This window comes from Tympanuchus pallidicinctus, unplaced genomic scaffold, assembly GCF_026119805.1.
Source record: "Tympanuchus pallidicinctus isolate F22 unplaced genomic scaffold, pur_lepc_1.0 scaffold22, whole genome shotgun sequence".
Taxonomy (NCBI): domain Eukaryota; kingdom Metazoa; phylum Chordata; class Aves; order Galliformes; family Phasianidae; genus Tympanuchus; species Tympanuchus pallidicinctus.
In genome coordinates this window covers 26,842,739-26,867,076 of record NW_026294739.1, presented here as the reverse complement: position 1 = coordinate 26,867,076, position 24,338 = coordinate 26,842,739, and the positions used below count along the sequence as shown (strand labels likewise).

General features: G+C 37.9%; 1 protein-coding gene across 3 annotated transcripts in view; it reads left to right on the top strand.

Annotated features, from left to right (window-relative positions):
• The window catches only part of CDH13 (cadherin 13), a 433,086-nt gene that overhangs the window by 350,705 nt on the left and 58,043 nt on the right, over window positions 1-24,338 (top strand). The window lies entirely within an intron of this gene.

The window sequence follows — 24,338 nt, the reverse complement described above, 5'->3', positions numbered from 1 at the left end:
GCTGTATGCAGCTTCTCAGTAACTTCTGTAATGTTTACTCAGGTATTGATGGATAAGAATGTCTTCATCTAGGGGATGTGTTTCTCCATCTGCTATTATTTTTCATGAGCATACCACAGCCATGCCAGTCCAATGCAATTATGGCCCTTGTTCTTTCATTGGCGGTACATCGAGGTAAAACCACAGAGCTTGAGCAACTTGGTTGTAATCCAGCAAAGCACTTCCATTAACTTCAGAAGAGTTGTGTAAGCTGGTTGTGTGTCAGGTACTTTGACAGGTTAGTATATTGAATATTGCTTTGTAAGATTAAGCCCAGTTAATTGTTTTGTTACTACCCCACTTCTCTATATGTCTCAAAAAATACCTGCTTTGTTCTATTTCATGTATGTGCTTACTTGTCTTACCTTACCCACTGCTTTCAGACACTAGGGAGAAGAATGCAGTGATGTGGGTTAATAGGATGATGATTCTTTAGTCCACCTAGTTCTCACATTGTCCTTCACCACAGATCTGGGACAGCCGCACATCCATAGTCATACACTTGGAATTAGTCAGACGTATCAGAGAGTTCTCACTTGTTAATTAGAAATTGAGACTTAATTTTGGCCAGGAGACAGTCTTGCTCTTGAGACAATTTCTTTTTTCTGCTACTTCCATCTTCGCCATCACCCTTTTCTAGGAGAAAGCACTGTAAAATAGAAAGAGTTCTTTAATATCAGGAGAATAAGGTTTGGAGAAATATTTTTCCTATTTTAGGGATAGCTGATTCTCTTCTAACATCGTGTGAAATGATCTTTCCACCTAGATGAATTTTCCAGTTAAATAAAGAAGTTGCCTCCTGTGAACAAGATAAAATTTTGTATGATTTGACAAAACATTACCTCAGTGAAATTTGAGATATACACAGGTTCTGTGAGTCTTAAGTGAAAAATAAGATCATTTTGAATACCTACTGACACATGGTTTATAAAAGAGTAATACATGATTAATATGTGCTTTAATAAATGATTAATCAGTTCCTATAGAGACCTGAACGTGAATAGGTTGCTTGTCACCAAGATTTATGATGACTTCCAGCTCTGTCTTCTGATTCAGTTGTGCTACCCACTGGGGTAAAACAGCCCTTAGAGTACAATATGCATCTCCGTCTGCTCGTGGTTCAAAGAGGATATGAGACTTTCAGAGCACCATCTGGAGAGATTTATTTTTCAATTCAGGCTGTTGAGAAACACACTTATAGCTTGGAGAGTCGCTGTCTTATTCTTGATACTGGCTAGATCATGTTGAAGACCAGTTACTGACCTAAAAGCACTTCTAAGGTCCCTCCTGGCTTTCTTCTCCATATTTCTTTTACAAAAATTACTTAGACATAATATTATTTTCCATTCTAGACATTCCTTCCCAGCACAAACGAGATCTGTCCATTCAGACTGTGAATTAAAAACAACAACAAATCTCACTTTCTCTCTTCAGTGATCTGAAAGTCAACACTGATCCTACCTTGCCTTTCAGGCAAAATGTTGCCCTTTGACACTCCCAACTAATCTCATTCCTTTATCTATGTGTCCTTTATTTGTGTGTCTTGGAGATAAGCAAGACCCTACATTTGGACCTGTTAATGGCAAGCCTACTGAAGTGTATCTTCCCTTTCAGAATCACCCCTACACTAAGCAGATGCTTGCTCTGACCTTTTTGTTCAGCTTTACGTCCCCATCTCTTCTTCCTGTGCAGATCTTAACACTGAAATAAACCTCTGTAGTCTGATGTTATTTTTTCCTTTTCCTAGAACTTGAGGTAAGTTACATCTTCTGTTGTCATCATTGACGTGGAGGACAAAGTATGACCATAGCTTTTTTTTTGTTCTTGTGTAATCAGGATATGCATGGTGAAGACTCACAGTTCAAGTTATATTCTCCATTTCTTAAAGAAATAACCCTTGTGTTAATTCTGTGACATTTATTTGTTTTTTTCCCAGAAATATTAATATAGGATATTTGGTGAAAACAAAAGTGATGTAGTCTCATAACTGACTTGCATTCTGTCATGTCTGAGGCAAAGCAAAGATCTAGGTGTGAATGTGTTTATACTGGAGTTCATTTGCAAAGAATATACTAGTTTAGAAAGTATCAGTCAAATGGAAAGCTATTTATCAAATCCATATGAAAGGAAACAAGCATTTGATTGGTGATAAACATATATTTGTAACTGAAGACTGTGAGTATTCTGTTCTCACTGCTAAAATAGCACAGCATTTGAAATTTACATTAAATTTCTATAAATTGCATCACTTCCACATGGTTAATAATTGGTCATTACTCTCATTCAAGTGGTAACACCTGTGGCATTCGCAGTTTTCTGAATTGTTCTGAGCAGCACAACTCATTGCAAAATCATATAAACAGTTTAGGAATCTCAGTTTATAAGTATCATAGGCATTTAGATTTCATTTTTAGAATAGTTTTAGATGCTAAAAATAAATGAGAAGAGCTCACTAGATTTTAAAAAATAAAAAATAATTTTAAAAAAATTTAAAAAGAGGATGTAAAGGCACCTCACTCCTACTAGAATTCTGAAAGCTGATGTTTGGAGCAGAGCTTGCTTTGATCAAGAGAAATCTTAATATTTCCAAGTTGTGTTATGCTGATAGCAATTTAAGGGCTTGTTGAAGACTTATGTAAGCATTCTGGCTATCTGAGTAATTAAATTACCTTTTCGTTATTTTTCTTCTTCCTCAATATTGTGTATTTCTCCTTGTCAAAATTAGCTGGCTGGAGGTTTCTCGTGTGACGAGAAATGCTCAGCATCTGAGGATCAAATTACCAACAACCTTAGAAACAAACAAAGAAGCTGCTGCAGTGTTGTAAGTAAGAGTGAAATTATTTTAGAGAACAAATGCTCTGTGCATTGACAGGAGTAGAGGACTGTTGAGCAAAGCAAACATAAAACCCCCACAACTACTTAGAAGACCAGTATTTCCTCTACTCATCGAGATTCATACTGTGTGCATAACAATTGGTATTCATGTGGCTTTCAGTGAGCTATCTGCATAACCAGTGTAAGCACTTCAAGAACTTCTGCAAAATATGTTTAACACTGGGTCCACTTATCACATAATTAGAGCTGGATGCGCGTAGTGGTAGCTTGCAGACTTCTGCGATTTATCTTTGCTTGTGAGGGGTGAGTTCATTGCTTTGTTTCTCTCCACCAAGGTCATGAAATACATGAAGTTGTCTATTTAAACTCCAGATAAACACATTTCAGTGGTACATAAAACAACAGAGTGCCTGCTTTATAACCTGAAAGCAACTGAGAAACACTTGTATAAGTACAGGAAAGGTTCTATGAATAGAAATGATCATTCAAACAGTGTGAAATTAGGGAGGAATAGAAAGCCTCTTCGTTGCTTCTCCAGATCTGACTTTTTCCCAGTGTTGTTGATCTCCATTGAGCTCACAAGTAAACTTGTGTTTTTGCCAGTCCTTTTTTTTTTTTTTTTTTTTTTCCCTTTCCTGCCCTTTACTTAGTTTCTTTGATTTGTTATGATCAGCTGATCTGAGCATGCTTGATGTGAACCACTGTGTGAGTCCTCAACTTTCGTAACCCTTTGGTTATTCTCAGAAGGTCAGCAGCAGCTGAGTGGTAATAACAGCAGTTCTCACTACAGCTGGTAAATCCTCACTGCAAAACCATTCCAGGGCTGACTATCCTCTGCAGACCTCCTCCATCTGCTTCTGCTAACAGCAAATATCCAAACACTGTGAGCAACAAAAAAAGCCATAAAAACACAATTTATTGCATTTCTAGAAGAAGCCAAGGTTAATACGCTTTCTCAGTATGGTCCACAAAGTGAGAACTTTACCGTAGATATTAAGTTCTGAATTACAAAGCAAACAATAGCTGTAAGGGTTTTGACTACATATAGCACCAATACATTTGGGTATGTAACTGAGGAGTAGAAATTAAAGATGAAGGAAGCTTCTGACAGAGGCTCTTGAAAGGCATACAAACTAAACAAAGATAATGTATTGTTTCCAGGCCTGGGCTTGGACCACTTATTCAAGAAAGCTGAATAAACATAATTATTAGCAGTCATTGCTAGGAAGTCCTATGTGATTTTCCAATTAAACATTTTCTGTCCAGCTGGAATTTTGTAGTTGCCTTCAAATCAAATTAGGATTGCTTTCTGGAGATTTCAGTTTAAACATAAATTTTAAAATTGGATATTTAGCCTGAGAAAGCATACACAATGTTTTTGGTGTGGGTATGTTTGTTTTATAATGTGCTGCTGGAACATTCTATGGAGATTTAAATTCATTTCTCTTCAAGGGTGTCTTACAGTATATTTTTTCTCCATCACCTCTCCAGGGAGTTCCACCTTCAGCACTGAATGCAGGCAGGTGATGTACAGAGTTCAAAGCAACTTCACACAGTTTTCTTTCAGATTAGGATATGAAAAGGTTTATCAATGAAATCTTTCTCAAAATAACTTTTGATTTCTCTGTGGGGAGACCTCACTTGCCTGTGTAACGTCCAGTGTACTGAAATGCCAAATTCTGTAGACAAGCCGTGGTTTTCATATATGGTAATCATTGCAGGGTGGCTCCTAAGTCAACGTCACCTTGTTATTATTTAGCCTATAGAGTACGTACATCGGTGGGTAGCTAGTGGGGAACAGATGACCTGGTGTTATCTGTGCTGTATAGCCAGCAAAAATGTTCTAGGACTTGAAGGGACTTTTCTTTTACATATGTAAAGAGTTGCAGTTCCTCACATGCAAAATGTGAAATGAGAAGTCTACATTTCCTTTACCTGACACAGCACAGCTGATGTGAGGAGCAGTCCAAAGAGGGGTTGTTAGATGTGTGGCAAAATATTGCTCTAATCCCATGAGTTAAGGAACCCACACTGTTAATATGCCTCTAGCATCTGTAGGAGTTCTATTTTAAAAGTAGGATTAAACAAGATAACACACTATAGATCTAAACATATTCAATTTACACCAGACAAAACCCTGTTTAATAGCAATTACAAATATGTGTGAGTTGTAGCTTACATGAACAGAAGGGATTTATAAAACTGAATTAATTCAAAAATAACAGCGATGTGCATAGGTCATTCCACTAGAGAGGATTTTGTGATTGGTTTATCAATTTCTTCACTGACAAGTGAGATTTTAAGATTTTTTTTTGTCAGCAGCACTAAAACTGATTTGGCTACTACAAATTTTGCTAACCATCTGTGCATACGAATCAAAATGTCAGCATTATTTAGACAAAATATCTTTTTTCCTTCTGCTCTGAAACATTACAATAGTGAACCGATAAAAATCAACATGCTAAAAGGAGTTGTACATTTATTCAAGTGAAATTGTTAGTAAGTGCCTAAGAAAGAGACTCATTTGGAAAGCAATAAAGTTCTGTAGGGCTGATCGTCTCTTGAAGTTACTGGAATGAAAATGGTGTTGATACGTTTAAGAAAAAAACAGATTAAGGGGATTCATACAGAGCTCTTTGTAGCTATAGTCTCTGTTGAGGAAAATGACACAGGATTGTAATTTATTCATATCCTTGTACTTTCTGCTTTGGCTTTTTTCCAAGGCTTGTTTGCCTTAGAGTCCCAGATGCTTATTTGCTTAAAGGGTAGCCCTTTCTCTAGCCGGCTGTCTAACAATCACTTAATATTTATTTGTTTTTACAAATGCTTTCCCCTGTGTTCCCACTCCATATGTCACAAGAAAAAGTATAATCTCAGCACTACACGCAGTACTAACTTCACCCTCTTTTTACTGCTCTGGAATTTGACCTCATTCTGAAAAATCCCTGAGTCCAAGCCAGTGACCTGACTGTTTCCATCCAATGCTGTTGCTCTGTGGCCAGTCTCAGTCTCAATTTGTCTCAGTTTGTATTATTTTCTTCCCCTTAGGTTGATGCAAATTTTTTTAGAGGGTTTTTTTGTTTGCTTGTTTGTTTGTTTTTGTGTCCCGTTCTCTGCATATTGAGGAACTAGTTGCACAGTGATCTAGTGTTTCCGATATTTAATTTGCCCAGTGCTGAAATGTATCATCTTCTTGTTCATCCTTCAAAATCTCTTCTGCCTACTTTGTAATACTCTAGTACAAAAACAAACAAACAGCTTTTGGTCTTTCTCCCTTTCAGGCTTGCTAGTTAGTTAGCTATCTGTAATTAACCTTACCTGAATTTTAATAGTTTCTTTTTGTTTTATTTGGTTGTAGTTTTTCCTTTCTCTTTGTCATTGGCTCTCAGACCTGAATATCTACTATCCCTTAAATACATTTCCAGTTTCTGCTTCAGCTCTACTGGGACTGATTTCTGTGGTGTATCCATTGACTGCTCTTTGACATGAACATCATCTCATTTTTTCCTCTCCTTATTTCTGTCACTTTTCCCACTGCCCTCTTATACAGAAAGCTCTTTGTGTAATATTTCTTGAAAAGCTGTGTTTCTCTGTTGTCTCATGGTCCTCTTTCTGTCTCCAGGATTTTTCTCCTTTAATTTCTGGAAGATCTTCCTTTCTGCCATTCCCTGATGCTGTGAACTCTTCTTTGTCCTCTCACTCTCTTCCTCCTCTTGTGAATCACCTTTGTGTTTTCTTGACTTAAACTGTTTGCTTATGACTTGCAGCAGTCATACATATGCTTTTTTTTTTTTTTCCTACCTTCTATAAATTGAGTCCCATCACTGCTTCCACATATCATCATCTCACTTTTTTTCTTATATGGTTTATTTCCTCCTCTTCAGCTCATTTGTTTTGACCGCTTTCAGTCACTGAGGCCAACAGTGCCCATACGTTATGTTGTACTGTCAGATGTTCTTAGATCAATGATTTTTCTTCATTTAGAAGACTGATGGTAAGGAGAGTGCTGCTGTCCTCAACAAGTTTAAAGGGTTGGAAGCAATCTTTTGGCTCAGAAGAAGTTTGAAAAAAGTAGGCAGTTATTTGAGAAACTTTGAAAACATATACAAGAAAAATGAATCCTGCTAAATAAGCCCATATCTAAAACAAACAGTTGTCTGTTGCTGAAATAATACCGAGGAAAAAGATTTATCTGTTGAATTGATATTCTTAGCTGCCTGTATCCGAGGCTCCCATCCAACAGTGCTCCATAGAGATGTGAATGCAGGATTAGACTATAATTTAAATCTGGATTTTTTATGTATGCAAATGTGTATACACAGAAATACGGGTCCACAGATGTTTGCCTACCTAAACAAAAAAACAGATGTTTTCACATCCAAAAACTGCATTTTCTAATACAGATGAAATTAAAAATGAAATGTGGTTAGGTTTTACATGTCTGCTTGAAGATAACCCAACTCACATTTGAAAACAGAGAACGCTGTAGTTGATTAATAGATTCAGTCTTGAACTAAGCGTAGAAAAAAGTGTATGTTTGAAGACGGATGAAGGGCATGTTTTCTAAGTTAGCAGCTCTGACCTTTTCAAGTTTTCAATCTTAAATAATAATTGAAGGCATGAGTAAATAAATCCAACTTTGCCTGCAGTTGTTGAACTCTTTAATGTCCTTTTACTCTAACATAGCTGCTGCCCGATATTAATGGCAGAAACAGTTTTATCATGTCCCATGCTGTGGCTGACTGGTAGTCTCTAGGAACTGTTTTCTTTCCTCCAGCCATATGATTAAAATGCAGTTTCAATCAATAAATCTGTATAGCTTCTGTCAATGGTAAGTGTTTGCCTAGGGGTCTTCTGTGTCCCAGAGGCTTATTTTTTTTTTTCTTTAGTTCTTCTATATTCACCAGAGAACCAAATTACAATAAGTCTTGTTTACCTAGGCTGCCTGTTGAGGTTGTTTTTGGACTGCCTGCTGGAAATTGAGCGAGCAATACAGAGCACACGAAAACATTCACAGGCTGGTAGATACAGATATAGATGTTAGCAGTAAGGAACCTCTCTTAACAACATTGAGCTCTGCCATAGCCTCTGTGAAGAGTTTGCTTTAGGAAGAGCAAATATTTGAGCACATGCTCTTCACTCATTCGCCGTGTTAGTAGGTAACAGTCGGGGGAGAGCTGCGCAGATTCTGACATGCCATTTCAGCTGAACTTTACCACTTTTCAGGGATGTCAGATAACTCCTGTTCTCCCTTTTCAAGAATGAGGATCATCTCAGCTGATCACTGAGGCGATATGTGAGCAACTAATCGATTTTGGATTCTCTTTCCTCTAGTAGCAATTGCTTTAACGCAATCGATTAAAAGGAGATTTTAACAATGTCACTAATTGTGCTTTTAAAGGAAACATGACAGCTATTACTCAACTATTAATTTATTATTTGGCATGATGATCAATTTGGAAAATCAAAACACTAGCTTTTTAAAAGTTACATCCCCTGCAGTCTCACTTGTTTATTTCATAAATTTGTATGTCATCTTTGGAAATAATGGTAGCATAGAAGCAATGAGGTAATTGTATTCAACTCATAATTTTTTCCAGTTCCTTTTTTTTTTTTTTTTTATTACAAAGAGAAAAGTATGCAAGAGAAAAGTAATTTTCCTGAATTTGGCAGAATGCAATGCATGTTTCCATATGAACATGCAGGCAAGAAAACAGTAAAACAGCCCAGTTTGTTTCTATCAAAGTCTTTCTTTAGCTGCAAGTACTAGGCTATAGCTGTCTACATGAATAGGCACTAGTCAGCAGAAATGAGTGTTGCTCATTTCTGAATTATTTATTCAGAAATAATAAGCATGGATTGTCAACACTTACACAGGATTATCTGTGTTACGCAGTAAAGCTATTAGGATGTCTTTGCCGTGCTAATTTGTACATGTTCAGGGAGCATCTCACTTTTAAGTGCCCAGAGTCCAGCATATAGGTTGAAGCTCACTTACTCTATAAATTTATTTTTTTAAATTCATAAAGTATGGGCAACGTTACAAATGTTAATGCTACTATTATAGGATCATAATTTAAAAATACCAGTGTTCTCAAAGGGCTCCAGCAGTGTGTCATTTCCCTGCTTTATTAAAATGAATGAACAGATGTACAATTTATTTCTGCTGAACTATCATCTAAATTCATAAGCTATTTCTCATGTGCCTGAAATCCGTGTTGGTTTCCCATTTTCTTTGCCTTAGAAAAAAAAAATTACACTCTCACATTTATCACTCTGGGGATATAAACGAGAAGTATACTCTCCACTTCATTCACTTTAGACTAATATTCTCAATACAATTTAAATCCCATCTCTTCAAGGCTATTCAGCAAAACCTGGGCACTGGAACACCCAGGAGCCGATTGGAAAATGGCATTGCTGTCTATGTTGAAGATTGGCAGGTGGGCTCTGGGGACACTATCTGTTCTCTCTGACAGAATGAGGTGGCACAAGACTGCATTTAATCTTTTTGGTTGGCATTTACGATGCCAGTGGAGGCTATGAAATTTCTTAGCAACTTGTTGGGAAGGAGCAAATGATGACAAGTAAGTAGGAGAGGTGAGGAGGTTGGGCATAATTGTAGTGAAATTTGCAGCTAAGGAGCACATATCAGCTGGCCCCAGCCACTGATAAAGTTGTGTTTATTTGTCTTGCTGCAGCCACCAAGCATGGCAGGTGCTCCGTGGAAGTGATAAACAAAACAAGACAATGCAGAGATTAGATGGAGTAAAATTATGGAGGCTTAAAAGTACATGAAACAGACACGTTGCCATGGGAGAAAAATGAATATAAATATCCCAGACAGCATACTCTCAGCCTATCACTGTTCTCATTTGTTGGCAATGTTTGTGGGCAATGTGAGGGTGATATTTTGCACTAATTCCATGTGAGGAATGAGTGGATAATATGCCCTGGGGTTTCTGGCAGCATTTCCTCTTCAAGCTGCTTCTAAGGGTTTATATTGTAAGCAAGCTGTAAAATTTTTCCGATGGATTTTTAGTTGACAACAGAATTCTCAGGCTCAGATCATGTTGGGTTTTTAAATTCATTTATTTTTTTCCTGATAGAAGTCACTTTGGCAAGATTAGTAGTGAAACAGAATGTGAATCAATCTGCTTTCTTCATTCCATAGCTGCTCTGGAATTTAAATGTAGGCCTTTAAGTACTTCTTTGCCAGGCAATTCAGGAATATTATGAAGTAATTCTTGAGATCTGTAAGGAAGAGTTTTGTTCAGAAGACTTTTATGCAATGGTAGGAACGGCTTGTCAGGAAAGATGGCATTTTCAGTCATGAGAAAGGAAGAGTTATAGCTGGAACAGGTACTTCTTTATGATAACCATGTTGCAGATATTCTCAAAACAACTAAATTTGGATATCTAGTTCTGCCATTCCAGTTCCCTTTCAATCCTTCCCTAAGCTGACATAATAATTATTTTCCTTTCCCTTTTCTTTATATTCTCTTGCCAAAAGAGAACATTACTAGCTAGGAAAGCAAATGTCAGAAGCATAATTCTCATGTTTTGTCTGCACTACTGAAGACAAGTGTGACTTTGCAGTTAGACCCAATACCTCCTGCAGCCAGCCCCACATCCAGTGCAGAAAAGTCTTGCATGATGAGGAGTTGGAGTTTCTTCCTATCAGTTGGCTTTTGAGCAAAGAAAATTTTATCTTTTTTTGTAATCCAGTAAGATTCATGGAAGTCAGTGAGAAACACTGCATTAAAAGTGTTAGAAAGCTATGATAAAATGCTTTGTTCCCCCTTCCGTTTTGGGCCTTGGATTTGGGCTTATCATGTATCTGCAAGGGAAATGATCTCGAGATATAATGACATCCTATCCTCCTATTTGTACAATATCCGATATTTGTTTATCTCATTTTTTCTTCAAGAACTTTGAAGATTTGTTCTCCATGTCCTCCCAGCAATATAACCCAATACTTCAGCTACCCTTGAGATTTGTCGCATTTTTTAAGGAAATTTTCCTTGCTTCCACTGAAGCCCATTGCTTCTTGGCCTTGTCTGCTATAAAGGTGGTAGACAGATAATTCCCTTCTCTGCAGCAGCCCTATATGCATTCTTGCTATGCAGGTTTCTTCAAGGCTGGGAGCGATGGATGTTTGCCTGCTCTCTGGTTGCTGTGTCTCCTGCACTGTGGGCAGGAAGTGGGTGCAGAAAACGGCTGAATCCCAGCGCTGAGCAGATGGGAGATTTCCTGCTTATGTCTTGCAGACTATCCTTCTTACACATCTCTGCACAGTTTTGCTGTTGTTGCAACATTAAATTGCCTTTATTGTCCATGATTCTTTTCCAGTAGCAGAATAAGTGACAAAACTAGCATCTGCTATATGTGGTTTCTTCTTCTTTCATCTTCACCACAGGAGACGAAACATGGATATATTTTGGGCATTTTGATGTGATGCAATTTTGCTGCTGTTTATATTCTTTTATACATGTGGGTTTGTGTTTAATACAGAGGATTTGATTATATCTGGATGTTTTCTTTTTGTTTTTCTTTTTTCTTTTTTTCTTTTTTTCTTTTTTTTTCTGCAACCAACCAGCTGAGGATGTTTCATAGAATTTGGAAAAGACCTCTAAGATTCTGTTGTCCAATTGTCCACCTACCACCACTGTTGCCCACTAAACAATGTCCCTTGGTACTACATCATTTCTTACACAAAAGAGAATGTGTAATCACAGGCTAGGGAGCTTTATGTCATAGCTAGGCACTCTGTGATCCTTCTCCACATCTTTCTGCTAATACACCTGACTTCTGACCTGCAATTATCCTGCAGATCCTGTTCTGAATTTCTTTTAAGCTAAGGGAGTCTGACAGCTGAGTCAGACTTTCTGTCACAGGCAAATGTGCAGAGGGGCTTGGAAGGAGATTCATCAGTTGCAGAGTTAGTTTGGAGCAGGTTTCATTAGGAGACTGTTTATAAGCATATAGCATTTTTCGTTCCAAAGAACCCCAAAGGAACATACAGAAAATGGATCCTCTCTATGGGCAGACAGAAGATTAAACTGCAACTTTTTGCTGCTTGCAGGGAAAATGGAGGTTTAAGACTTTGTTTCCTTTATAACAAGATTCTACTCAGTAAATTTGCTTACATTTGTAAAGAAATATGGCCGACTATAGTATTGTATTGTTACACTCAAGATCTTGTTGATGAGCAAAGGGAAATCCCATTTTATCTATAAAGCCAACAATTCATTGAAAACCAATCCAAGCCAGTGCTGTTCCAGGAATCATTATCAATCTAGATCGTATAACTACAGGAAAATGCACAAAAAAGGTCCATAATTATAGTAATACAGTTATAAAATTGTTGCACACTTGTTTCTTAGTTTCTACCACTATTCCTGCCCATCCTTTCCTGGTTCCTCTAGATGTTAAAGCTGCTGGTTTCTGTTCAATATTTGTGGTATCGGTGCGAGGATAGGTTGCCTACTTCTTGAATCGGAAGAAATGCAATGCTCGTGTTAATGATTTCTTCTTCCTCCATTCTTTCTCATATTGGCTAACATGTTTTTAACTAACATGTTGCTCTTTCTTTGTTGATCTGAAGCTCCATATTACTTGTGCAGTCATGGGTATATTATGCCTTTATGTTTGTTACATTTTCTTTGTTTCCCCTACAACCCATTTTGTCCAGCTTCAGGTTTGCACTTCTTTAGCTGAAATTGATGAGTAGTTTATACCCTGTGGGTCTCCATGCTTCATGCCTTGTTATCCCATGGTTTCACTTCCTGTGACACATCCTGTGTCACCACTTCTCACGGACTCTTTTATTGTACAAAGCCTGTGTTTCTCTAAACTACATTATTATATGATAGTCTTGAAACTGGTGGTGCCATGCAAAGATGAACAAGAGGGAAAAATAACTCGTTACCCTTACAGGAAAACCAGATGAAACAGTTTCAGGAGTTCAAGGACAGAGCAGGCTTAACAAACTTCTATCCCGAAGCCTTGCAAACTCAAGACTTGTAGCCTATTGCTAGTAATGGCAATAGCATATTAGCAAGCCACGTGGTTACTGTATTGCTTTGTTATCTAGGCTGCAGTTAGCATTTACCTCATATGACCCCACTGGAATTCTTCAAACCCTATTCACAGCAAAAAAGAAGTTTGAGTATCATGGCAGACTTTGTGTAACTACAGCCCTTTGTCTTCATTGAAAGGGTGATGGAGAAAATGATGCGCTCCGATACATCTGGAAGTGTGCTGGAAGCTCTCCATCTTCATTAGCCCACTGAGATTGTGGTAACCAACCCATCTCTGGGTGAGAAGGCAGAGACGGTGACTATGGCAGCAGCCTCAGGACTCAGAATAAATATCAGTGATCAGCAGACTCAGAGTTGTTGTATGGGATGTAAAACTAATAGGAATCAAATCAAACTGCTGGGCATTTGTATTCGTGTTAGAAGTACCTTGAGACTTTCAGGGAGTAGGAAGGGGATCTCTTTGGTAGTTATCCCAGACACACTATTTGCGGCTTCAGGCAATAGAAGTACAGCCCTGGTATCTTTAATGAGCTCCCCCAGATGCTATCAAAGCACACATGAAGGGGCTGCATTGCCTAAACACAGGACTGTGTCATACCACATGTAATCAAAGCCTCTTTGCCTGAAAGACAAACAAAGTGGGATTTGGCTAAACAGTATTGAAAATCTACTACAGGCAAAAAAAGAATAAAATCTGGCAGTGAATGTAGGGACAATTGGAGAGAACCAAGAGAAGTTCTGTGCCACCTCTAGCATTTGTACCTAGGAAAAATGCAACTGAGCTGTGAAAGTGTGTGTGTGTGTGTATGTGAGAATGTTTATTATACCAGTTAATACAGGCAGCTCTTTCTCCCCAGGTTTTTCTTCCCCTCTCAAAGCTCAACATCCTTGACTTTATGAGTAAAAATATCACAAGTAATTGAAGTTGCAAATCCAGAAGAATATTAAATTAGAAATTAAGCAAAAAAGCTCATCAGTTGAAGAACAGGAATCCTGGGCAAATTTTCTAATGCAGTGGTACAGCAATTGGAATGATTTTTATTTTCTAACTGCTTCACTAACTAAATTGATTGAATTAAATGTGTTCTGTGGTGCTAGCTAACCTCTGACCCCAGTTACTCAGGATAATCAGGGGGGTAATCAGCCTGCCGTGATCTGAGCTCCAAAGTAACGAGAATACTGCAAGGTTCAGGAAGCCTGTGCTGGTATTAATCAGATGTCATCAGTGCTTGATTATAAATCCTAAAGACCATCAAATTGATACAACATGGTTTAATTCACTAAAAATTAGGTATCTACATATTAATCACAAAGATGAATATCTGAAAGTGATTGCTTTTCTAAGTGAAGTCAGGTGTCAACGCTTTGGAATGCTGCACAGTTTAGTAATAAATATAATGATCAGCATCAGCACAAAAGTAGCATTAGCCAGATTAAAAAAGATTTTGTTCTAACCTCAAATAGATTTTTCCTCCTATTGGAGTTTACAGCTCCATTGAAATCATTCCTCATGTTTCAGCTCCAATTATGAGCTTACTCAGAAGCAAGAAATAGTATATATTTCAAGCTACCTGCTAACGCAGCATTTCCTCACTTCCAAGGAGAGAAAGAGTGGCTGCTTACAGTATATCATACAGCTGTGGATAGAAATTAAGTGATATTTATTGTCCCTTAAAATCATTTTCTCCGGAATTGGCAAGCTCATTTGAAAAATCTGTATCTATAAATTTGCGTTAGGATCCAGTTAATTGCTGGCATACTTGCTTGCTCTCTTTGAGAAGAGTGGAAATTTTGATACGGATGCATTAGCATATTATGTAGATATTTGGCACAGAAGAAGGGGAAGCAGTCATGAGAGTGTTAGCAGAGATACTAATAAACTAATTTTCTTTATACATGTTCACCCATGTCACCCGGAGGGTGGTGAGGCACTGGAACAGGCTGCCCAAGGAGGCTGTGGATGCCCCATCCCTGCAGGCATTCAAGGCCAGGCTGGATGTGGCTCTGGGCAGCCTGGTCTGCTGGTTGGCAACCCTGCACATAGCAGGGGTTTGGAACTGGGAGAGCATTGTGCTCCTTTTCAACCCAGGCCATTCTATGATTCTATGTCCTTATTTAGCGAGTGTTCAGCCCTGTGGAAAAGTTTTTTGATGTAAACTAATAATAAGACTAAATGTTTATTTCTCTTAACTGGTGTCTCCTGTATTTCCTGGGGATAAATTCATTTCCATTAGAAAAGTTGTCTGCCTGGAATTGGAGATCTTATGCTGTTTCTCAGGGATTTTTGATAATCCCTCAGTGTTAGTGGTGTCTGGGATGAAGAAATCGTGTAATTTCTAGATATCCCAGCAAGAGCCAGGTTTAGTGATTACCTGCTGTTTGAATACATGGCGTTCTCCTATGGTCATGCTAACTGTGGAGTATCTGTGCTAGGCACAGATCCTTACCTTCCGCTAACATTTTGCAGTGATGCTCTTCACAGGCACAATAATCATGATGTACCGTCCTACTAGAACAGGCTGCACTTGCTGTTATGTTCAGGTAACCTCTGCAGCTCATACAAGGTAGTTCTAATAGGTTTGATTCATTGTGTATGGGCTTCACTGTGCACAGCTTTCTATTTAAAGCATATAGAGTGCCTTGGCCCATCTTGACCTTCCTTTTAATTCTTGGTGCCCAGACGTATAAAGCAAGGAGCACTGTCATCAAGCTTGCAGTCATTTGCATTGCTCAAGCAGATTAGAGAGAATTCATATCAAGTTATATAAAAATTCTTCCTTTTTCTTATTAATTAAAAAAAAAAAAAGACAGGTGGTTATTTATTTACAGCAAAACATATCCAGCTGAAGCTGAAAAGATGTTTGCCTTAAAGAAGGTTATGTGTACAGAGAATTCGTGGTTAGAAATACATAAATAGCAGGTGAGGAAATGAAAGAACTCAGAATGTTCCCTCTGTGACATTGTAGACAGGAAATAAGTACACAATGGGAGCTTACAAAAGTAACATTTCACTTTCCTTTACAAATACTTTTCTTTCAAGAAAAGATGAAATGAATATTGGCAAAAAGAGCTGGGCAGTGGGAGATGCAGACCATGGGTAACCTTAAAGCAATGAATTCATTTAGCATGTCTTTGCTTTCTTCCTGACCTTTTCCTCATCTGCACAATGCCAAACTGCTCTATGCTTCAATCACTCTTCAGCACTGTGGGTCTCAATATACACTTAAATCTCATGCGTTTTCAAAGCAGGCCACCCCAGCTGCAAGTGAACTCCTCTCAGGCTGCCTTTTGAAAGCTCACATCACAGTGCTGTATGGGGAGGCTCAGATCACTCCACAGTCATTAGTCCAATAGGTTACGTTTATTACTGTTATTCTCTCTTCTTGACCTTGGGAAAGGAATTTTTCTGTTCTAATGGGGCTGGAGACCCCAGTACCTTGTCAGGTTAACAAGAGCACTGTGGTTTACTGGATGTTCAAGATACAATTAAGATTTTTCTGCTATGGCAGGAAAAAATAGAATAGGAGAGAGACCATTAATTATCATAGTTCACCTATGTCTCAGATCTCTAAATTATTCTCCTTGCAACAAACCTTTTTGATCTAGCAGTAATACTGATATTCAGTGAATACTGTGTGAACGGGATTGTAGGGTAGATAATTTGTAAGAAAGTCACATAGAACTAGTAGGTAAAGCTACATGTGGTAGGTTTCATTCATCACTTTGTTGGCAAGCATAGAACACTTGTGCTCAGATGGATTGAAAAATGGAACGTAGGACTAAATTCTCCCTTCCCCACCTACTTTTCCACAGAAAACGCTGGCTAGAGATTTCATTTTTAAAATTCAGACAAATTTTGTATCACTACAGATAAAACTGCCTGTAAACTTCCATCTGTACCTCCTGCCTCCTCTGGCACAGTGGGAAACCTTGCAGTTCTTATCTGTTTCCAAAAAAGAATTTTCAGACTGGGCTAACTTCAGTTGGCTCGCAGTTGGAGGGGCTTGTAAATGTAGGGCATCTCATCCCCATCGGTTGGCACAACCTAAAATGCCAGAAGTTTGGGGAATTGATGAAATTCACTGCTAAAATATTCTAGAGATACCAGTTGCTTTCGATGCCTCAAACGGTGCATTTAGCCACTGCTCACCGAAGACCACATGAAGAAGCATAATCGCTGTTAAAGCATTTGCTGTTGGCAGCTTGGGCTGTGATCAGCTGTAAGCTGACGCAATGAATATCTTCTCTAGAAAAAAGCTACAGTGTCCTCCCAGGACTAAAAACAAAGGTATCTGATTAGATGCATGTGCCTTTTTTTATCTAACAGCCCAAAGAGTCTGCCATTGGGAGAATCTCATTTACATTGTAATTTCCTCTCTCTGCAAAGACATGGTGGCTTCCTAACCTGTTCAGAACAGGGTTAAGATTTGCAGTATAGAGGTACCAAAGCAGATTTTTTTCCCCACAGCATTCTGAAAGGTGTACAAAGGATTTAAAAAGCCCTGTGTTAAGCTGTGACTTGAACAGTGCAATCTAATTTGGAAATAGTTTTAAATTGGGACTTACTATTCAATAATCAAGTCTCATTTAACCTCAGTGTTAAACATGTTGTTGAAATAACCAAACCATGGTGACATTCAGCATGAAGTTGTTATCTCTATGTGAACTTCATAGACTAACTTATTATTTCCTTTCTTATAATAATTGAGAGGCAATCTTTACCATAATTTTAAACAAAGAACAAATAGCCATTGGTGCTGATTGCTAAATTATGTAATAGTATGTGTACCACTTAGGTTCTTTAAATCTGGAGTTGGTGCTTTTTCAGAAAATTGTCACCAACTTCAAGTTATCAAAATTGATGCTGAGTCACGGCTACTCATAATGTATGTGACCAAGTTAGAGCAGCTAACAGCATTACAGACTTCACTTAAAACAGGCTACGTGTCTCACAAGAACTGAACAGGTTGTCTGCCCATAAGTATATAGGCTGCATTGTAGTCTAGGAGGAGACCAAAGCCACTGCAGTAGTTTCTCCTTCGATCTCTTCTTCCCAATTGCCTACAGCTTTGATGTTCAGAGTGAATTCTTTTGTCCTGCTCTTAATGAGGATATATTTTCTGAACTCATTCCACATCTCAACAAACTCCCAAAACCATGACTTAGTCTGGGAAACAGTAGGAGAGTTTTGTTGCTTACTGACCCATGAAACAAATGCTCCCCACCTGTGCCACATGAAGCAGTCTTAGTGGCAAGGAGAGTTTGCATAACTTCCTTCTAGCAGGAGGAAGCAGTTTTCATGCTTTTTCCATTAGTAAGATACCATAACAAAGCTCATCCATGTATGTCAATCTTCAGCATCAGAAAATTTGTTTGGGGTAGGAAAAATTCTGCTAGAAATGAAAGAGGAGCATTCAATAGGCCTCCTTCTCTTCCCTCATAACTGCCATTGGCCTAAGTGAGAACTGTGTGGATTGTTGTAGAATGCTTGTAGAACTCCTCTGCTTCTGAAATGTGGTGGAAGAAAGTGAAAGAAAAATGCAGCTGTGTTTGTTCTGTTCTAAAAAAGATGTCTAGGATTTTAAGAAGACGACAGACTTTATACTGCTGTTGATGGGAAAAGAGCAATGAGGAGGAAATAATACTTAGCTGGGTTGGCTGAATACATCACAAGTGCTCTCAAATGTGAGAAGCAGATACCTCCTTGGTCCCCAGGGAGGACCAGGGATGCTGGTGCTGTAACAGGTGTAGTCTGCTCTTTCATGTTCAATCAGATCATCATTTTCTCCAATGCTGTTGTTTGAAACATAAGGCTTGTTCTACTTGGCAGGGGGTATGGGAAGCTTTTTGATGAGAAAAGAACATTGCTATTTCTTTGAGTTTTTTTCAAAAGGATGTGAAGTGTAGTAAACATACTGGCCTTTCACTGTCTCTCCTCTGTCCACCAGAATAGAGAAAGTTTTACTATAATGGTGACCATCATTCCAGAACTGTTCATTGCATATATGGATATTTTAATTATTCTATAAATAATTGAATGCATGTTGCATTTATAGGTGGAAAAAAATGAAAAAACAAATGCTTTATACATGCTGAAAAAAAAATCAACAGTGTGTTAGACTTCCTTCCGAATCTGGTACAGACAACTGTGATGAATATCCTGTAGGTAACAGGCTTAGAGGCAGGCATTCAACACATGATTAATACATGTTAGAATTTTCTTCTTGCCTTCACTCCATCTTCATGTACAGGGCTGAGAAGTAATCAAAGTCTTCTGTAAGCAAAGGTCTTCAAAACTATTCCAAATAAGCGGCTATTTCCAAGTAGACTTCACTATCACTTATGAACAGTTCCTGAATTGCCTTTTTGTCTCCTTTGAGCAAATTAATGAGGGGACAGGAATACAACATCAACTTTGAAAAGCGTTTGAGCACTGCAGTGGGGAAAGAAGCAGAAAGAAAAATTCTTTAAATTCAATTGTGAATATTTCCAGGATCTTATTCTGTCTATCTTTCAAAGTTTTCTAAGATTTATGCTAAGAGGGATAAAAGGACTCTTTTCATTACCTCTTCAGCAAATTAACAGACAACTCATGCTGCACCCAGCATGTTATTCATCCATCCTTTTTACTCCATTTCTGCATTCTGTCCCTGCCCTTTTCAGTCATGAATGCTGATACCTAAGGAATTCTTGAAGAGATCCAGACATGTCCTAGAGATATGCTGGTTCATTACAGTGGAAAACTTGAAGGACCCAGAGCATGAAGAAACAGCCTGATTAATAATGTCTGTTTCTTTGTTTGTTTGCTGCATTACTTGGACTTCTTAGCAGCACTTTTCCAAGCAGACTGACAAGTAACAAAACAAGTTAAAGTCATGCTGAAACCCCTTTGCCTTTCTTTCATCATTGATGTGTATAATATCAGCAGTGCTTTTTCAGTAAAAGGGCACAAATTTATATAGCCTGCAGAAACTGTAGCCACATTACAGAGAGACGAATTTAATCTTTGGCCTTCCGTTTAGCTAATTAATCTTCTGGATTTGTTGCTGTTTTTACAAGCTGCAGCTTATCATGGACAAAAATGCTCATTTGGTCTTTCATTATTGAGCAGTACTTTTATTTTGTAACATAACTGGTGTGTGCCTTGAACGATCACATGGTGTTTACATTGCATACCCTGTGAAATTCATTGAAAAGTAAAAAGGGAAAATGTATCCAAAATGATTATGGTCAATTTTATATATTCAGAAAGATATATATTTTTTTCTAAGCTACAATTGAATTCTTTCTGTAATTTCACAAGGGAGTTTGAAGAATATTATGTGCCTCAAAAAAAAAAAAAAAAAAAAAAAAAAAAGATTAAGCTGAAACACTTTAAAAAATAATATAGTGCCCAAATGCCAGTGTTACCACTAATTACTAAAGACTGTTCAGGTGACTCATACCTTTAATTTGTGTTTTTCATCTAGTTTACAACACCAGTTCTTGTCATACTATGGCAGTGCTTTATATTTACATGGTGTCTTTCTCCTAAATGGCTTCCAAAGTGTTTCATACATTGCTGTGCGTACAGATTACATCAATTTAATCCATTACATTAATGCTGTTATCCCTGCAGTGAGGTACAGCAACTATTTGAGCCCATGTAGTAGAGGCAGTGCAGAGCCTAAAAAGAAAGAAAATACCTTCAAAATGTGTAGATCAGGGAGAATGTAACACCTCGTTTCAATTTGCCCTGATGACAGAATTAAAAATACACTTGTTCATACAGAGAGTTCAGCATAAGGTGAGTTGGTTGGGTCTTCCTTATGGCCTGCCTCAGACCCCGGTGCTAGAGCAGCACATTTGGGCATTGTGTTGAAATGAAAAGGTGACTGAAGAAACACCAGTATCACTTTGTTGTGTGCTCAAATGTTAGGGAATGGCAGAGGGTGCAATTTGTTCTACATGGGAGAATTCAGTTAGCTTTGCTTGATCTACACTTTCATGTCAGATGCCGTTCCATCATACTGCCCCTCTGCTGCCATCTGTCATGCAGCAACAAAATGGAAAGGAATACTGGTGGAATACTAAATACTGAGTTCAGCCTCTACTGCCACACCACCACTGTCTGCTTCTGGGCTAATATAATAAAAATAGGAGGCATTAATTTTGAACAGCCCTCGTATGTAGTTTTTCTTAAGAAATGTATATCTTCCATTCAGGTGATAGTGTGCTGAAGTGATAGTGTGCAAAATAAAAGGCACATGTCTTAAGTAGAGACAGATTGCAAAAGATTGTATACTTTATACTTTTTTTTTTTTTTTTTTTTTTTTGTATGTTCAAGGAAGTAGATAGAAAAATGTTTGCAAAAGATGTGGACTTTAGTGGAGAAGGACAAATACAATAATATAACTTCCTTGGGGAGTTTCTAATAAAGCTGTGTGAATTAACATATCCCATTATTTCTCATCTTTTGTAATTTATAGATGGGGAAACAAGCACATGATAATAACTCAGAATACCTTCAACTAGAACGTTGCCCTGATTAATGCAATCTGACGTGCAGTTTTAATTTGGTTGTTCTTGACTGGGAATCACAGCATGTAAAATCCTAATGAGCCATGGGGTAGTGATCACCAATCCCAGACACGTTTATCTCACGTTGTGTTTCTGCTTGTGGCAGCTCTTTAATTTAGGTTATATCAGACCCCACTTTGAGGCAGAAGTTTTTCAGTAACTTCATAAAGGCATTAAGGTTATACCCACATCTCATCTCATTGCTTGACAGCAGACATTCAGGTGGTACTGATGCTATTAAGTGCATTTCTTGTTCTGTGCTCTGAGAAAGTAGTGAAGAAAACCTTACTTATTATCTAAAAACTTTAAATAAGGCTATTGGATAAAAATCCAATTTTCATACAGGCATTTCCACTTTTATTTGAGTCTGAAATAGGGTTAGTATCTAGTTTCTCAGGCAATGACACTTTACAAAATGATCTTTCCATGTATCTCCTCCATGATGGAACTCTGCTCAGTATGGAGATGGATTTGACTCAGTGTTAGGTCATATCCTGGCTCTACCAGGAAACACTGATATTAAGCCATCAGGCTAACTGCTGAACTGAGGTTTCCTGGGGACTCTCTCCTGGGTACAGTTAAATGAGCTACATCCTAACACAGGTGTTGTAAACCTTGTCATCCCTTTACTGACTCTCCTGTTGTAAGAAATGTATGCTGCTTGTTTTCACTCTCAGGACCCTCCATGAAACTGTCTTTGTGCTCCCTCACAAGAATGTCCAATAGTTAGCGTCCACTTCCCTGACAGCAAGCATAGCTAATTCTCAAAAGAATCTCTGCTTCCTCACAAGCACTCTCACACTCTTCATCCACATCAACCCCTTGATTTTTTTGTATGTATCTCAGCAACCTGTTAAGTCTTGTTTGTTTACCCAAATCTAATGACTCGGGGTAGACCACAGGCCATTTCTGCCTACCCTTAATCGCTCATTGTTTCTAAATTGCTATTGGTCTGTTGTCTGTCTTATTTTTTGTTTTGACTGCAGAAAAGCAATTGTTTATAAACCTCCAAGTATAATACAATGACCAGAATTTCCCAGCTGTATTTTCAACAAATACAATAAATGACAATATGGCATATCATCTACAGAGCAAGTAAACCTTGCATATTCAAATAGTTGTAGTAAGTGAACATAGCTCCTTCCAGCCAAGTGCATCTCTGTCTCAAGGCCTTCTAAATTATTAATGGGGGTCCATATTATAGCAGTTTAAATAAAGTTCTGAACTCATCTACTTTATTCTTAATTTATAGTGGTGCTTAGGGGATGTGCGGATATTTAAAAAGAGTAAAATCAATTAATTCTGGATCCAGTTATTTGTATTAGCCCCTATGGGGTTTTATTTTAGAGCACTGGATCAGCCTTTCCAAGTTAAGCACCAGGAATACAAAGCTTTTATTCTGAAATATGATGAACCTGTAGTTATCTTTTCCCTATCTGCAAATCTGATTCCTATTTTTGTCTTTTCATTAAGTTTTCCTTCTTGGCTTTTGTTTTTGAAAGGGAGCTCATATAAATAGAGCAGATTTTTCTGAGGTATCAGGAACCAGATTTTTTTCTTATAAAAAGGTGTCTGAACAGGCAAAGGAGTTCACCTTGAAGATAATATACCCTTTATTTTTCTGTGTCTTTCTGTTTCACAGCAGATATTTAGCTTTTGGAATCACAATCTGTGATTTATTACAGTTTTTGCCTTCTACAGACCCATGTGATAACTTCTGTGATTTGATCATTCTCCTTTTTCATCCATCTTGAACAGATTTTAGTCTAAATTCCAGACAGCTTCAAATACCCCTTGTGTTTGTATATGGTCATTTCAAAAATGCAGAGGACGCTAGGGCTGATCATACCACTATAGTTGGAATTGCCCATCTTGGCACAGCCTCTGCCTATAGATATTGTCAGTTCCTTGATATGCAGTTGTCAGAATCTCTGCAGTTTTATGCCCCCAGCAACTCTGTGTGTCCTTTCTGAATTGCTAATGCACCACAACTGAAGCTACTGAGAGCTCTTCCTGGAAAAAAAGAAGTGAGTGCAGAAGAGAGCCAATATCAGCTGAGATATCTTTGAGTTAGACACCCTTAAAATGACATTAGGTATTTTTTGAGTTAGGTGGCACATTGTGGAAACATTTTCCATCATAGTCTTGCGCTGGTAGGGTAAACATATAAAATATCTCTCTCTGCCTTCTCAATTATGCATCTAAATAAAACAGGCAGATTTAAAATTATTTAACCCTAGCATTTCTAACTATTCCCATTGTGATCCAGAGAGTACTGAACACTGCACCGTATCAGACTAGTGTACTAAGGACAGGACTAGAGGGTCAGAAAGACTTAGGAGTGGCTGCCCTGTCGGATCTAAGATTCTTGAGGATTAACACCCTTGAAATCTAATCACCATTTTACATAATGAAGTAGGAATTGCTTGGTAATGGACAGGCATTTGGAAAAATTCTGACTGGTGTCTTGTTTAACACGTGCTCAAGCTGAGACAAAAGGAAATAATACAGAAAGATCAGACCAATCATTTATTTTCAATTGGAGTTAAATATATCCAAATGTGCTTTCCAGTGACAGCGTTTTTGCTGAGCTTACCAATCTTTACCAATCTTGGTAATCATTCTGCTGTTATTTCCAAGGTTCTTAATAGAGATTTCTTTTGATTCACTTCAAAGCAAGTGAAAATATTGTTTTGTTATATTATCATTTAAAGTTAATTAAACTGCAAATGAACTTAATGATCTCTCCAAAACAAACCTCAATCACAACCTATTACATATTAACTATCAAAATCAAAAGAGTCTTTCAATTCTTTGTTAAATGCACCAAAGAAGATAGAAATGGCCAGTCATTAATGTCAT